Source organism: Benincasa hispida, unplaced genomic scaffold (assembly GCF_027475165.1).
Source record: "Benincasa hispida cultivar pf3 unplaced genomic scaffold, pf3_genome.v1.1 HicScf912, whole genome shotgun sequence".
NCBI classification, from domain to species: domain Eukaryota; kingdom Viridiplantae; phylum Streptophyta; class Magnoliopsida; order Cucurbitales; family Cucurbitaceae; genus Benincasa; species Benincasa hispida.
The window spans coordinates 67,501-70,000 of NW_028327056.1; the positions used below are offsets into that span (position 1 = coordinate 67,501).

At 34.2% G+C, this 2,500-nt stretch overlaps 1 non-coding gene across 1 annotated transcript; it reads right to left on the reverse strand.

Annotated features, from left to right (window-relative positions):
- Positions 1–1,339: 1,339 nt before the first annotated feature.
- TRNAG-GCC (transfer RNA glycine (anticodon GCC)) lies at positions 1,340–1,410 on the reverse strand. The gene has a single exon. It is a non-coding gene; the product is annotated as a tRNA-Gly (tRNA).
- Positions 1,411–2,500: the final 1,090 nt, after the last annotated feature.

Consider the following 2,500-nt stretch of genomic DNA (forward strand, 5'->3'; position numbering starts at 1 on the left):
GATATTTCGGCTTGGGACGCCTTTTATTTGGCAGTTTTCTGGATGTTAAATACCATTGGATGGGTTACTTTTTATTGGCACTGGAAGCACATCACATTATGGCAGGGTAACGTTTCACAGTTTAATGAATCTTCCACTTATTTGATGGGATGGTTAAGAGATTATCTATGGTTAAACTCTTCACAACTTATCAATGGATATAATCCTTTTGGTATGAATAGTTTATCAGTCTGGGCGTGGATGTTCTTATTTGGACATCTTGTTTGGGCTACTGGATTTATGTTCTTAATTTCCTGGCGCGGATATTGGCAAGAATTGATTGAAACTTTAGCATGGGCTCACGAACGCACACCTTTGGCTAATTTGATTCGATGGAGAGATAAACCAGTGGCTCTTTCCATTGTGCAAGCAAGATTAGTTGGATTAGCCCACTTTTCTGTAGGTTATATATTTACTTATGCGGCTTTCTTGATTGCCTCTACATCAGGCAAATTTGGTTAATTTTGTATGTGTTGTATCCGCGAAAATATCATTTCTTTCGATGGAGAAGGGGATCTTCCTTCTTATATTTCTACATCTAGGATCCGACTTGTATCATTGATACTACTAGGAATTGAATCATTATGGCAAGGAAAAGTTTAATTCAGAGGGAGAAGAAGAGGCAAAAATTGGAACAAAAATATCATTTGATTCGTCGATCCTTAAAAAAAGAAATAAGCAAAGTTCCATCGTTGAGTGAGAAATGGGAAATTCATGGAAAGTTACAATCCCCACCGCGTAATAGTGCACCCACACGTCTTCATCGACGTTGTTTTTTAACCGGAAGACCGAGAGCTAACTATCGAGACTTTGGGCTCTCTGGACACATACTTCGTGAAATGGTTCATGCATGCTTGTTGCCTGGGGCAACAAGATCAAGTTGGTAAGGATTCAAATATCCCTTTCTATTCATTTCTATGATCATAGAGGGACCCCTTTACCATTCTGTATAAATGGACTATTCTATTTGTACAGATATGGTATAGGGGTGCATTCAATCTTTGTTTGTCTATTAGTTCACAGTTCTTCTCTTTATCGCGGGGTAGAGCAGCTTGGTAGCTCGCAAGGCTCATAACCTTGAAGTCACGGGTTCAAATCCTGTCTCCGCAAAATTTTTGTGTCTAAAAAATTGAGGTTTGATCTTGGTAACTATTAATTAATTAATTACTATTAATATTAGCTTTTTTTCTTTCCAGATGGGAGGAAAAGAAGGGGGGAGGATAGAACCACTATACTATCACGGTCAACTATATAATTTATCCTATTAAATGAAAAACATTAACCCATTATCCTCATCCTCGGCGGATAGCGGGAATCGAACCCGCATCTTCTCCTTGGCAAGGAGAAATTTTACCATTCAACTATATCCGCATTTTTTTTTATCTGCAATGTATAGTATACATCAGTGCAGAGCTAGCCTATTATACTAGGCTATTAATACTAGGTTAGAGTATACTAGGCTATTTTTATATAATTTATATATAGATTTAACCAATTATATATATATTATATAATATATTTTAGATAAAGGTATATAAAGGATATTTTATACTATACTATTTCTTTTTCTAATATTTTTAATTAATCTTTATAACGATAACGAAATTAAGATAATTATCTATTTTTTTTCTATATAATTATATATAATATATAGTTTCTCTATTATCAATATCTAAGTATTATTATATACTTTAAGATATATTCTTTTTATGTGAATTATGTGAGATATATTCAATTTTGACAATACAAGCAAGAGCCCCCTCCCTCTAATTTTTTTTCTTTATTTGAATTTTTCATTTTTAGGACTTATATTGCATTTTAATGTGTCTCACGATTCGAAAGAATTAGGGGAGGGTCGTTTCATTTTTGTATCGAGAACGAAGAGGTTCAAGAGATAAGAGAATTAAGGATACCCACCAGAAAGACTAATGCAATCCATAATGATGTACCGGAAAATACAACATTTTTGTTACCCGACCAACCATCAGGAGAAGCAAATACAACGGGCACACTAATCAGTAAGATTGATGAAGTAACAATTAATGCAAAAACAGCCAATTGGAAAGCAATAGTCATGTTTCTAATCCTCCAATCTACCAACAAAATATACCATTTGATCCCTTTACCAGCCAGCCAAAATTTTGAGAAAATGTATCAGGTAGGGATTTTACCATAAATCCATTGATTCTATATTACTTCTTACTTTTTGAATACTTTACATGGGATTGAGGGTAGTCTTTTTTTACTTCACAAAAAGGGGTATACTGGATCATATATATCTATATACATATAGATAGACTTATAGATTCACGCCTGATATTTGTCTATAGTATAGACAGTAATGGTAGCAACTTATATGTCAATGTTCTATTCGATGGGATGGAATATAAATCAAATAGAAATTATCTTTCGGAGAGATGGCCGAGTGGTTGATAGCTCCGGTCTTGAAAACCGGTATAGT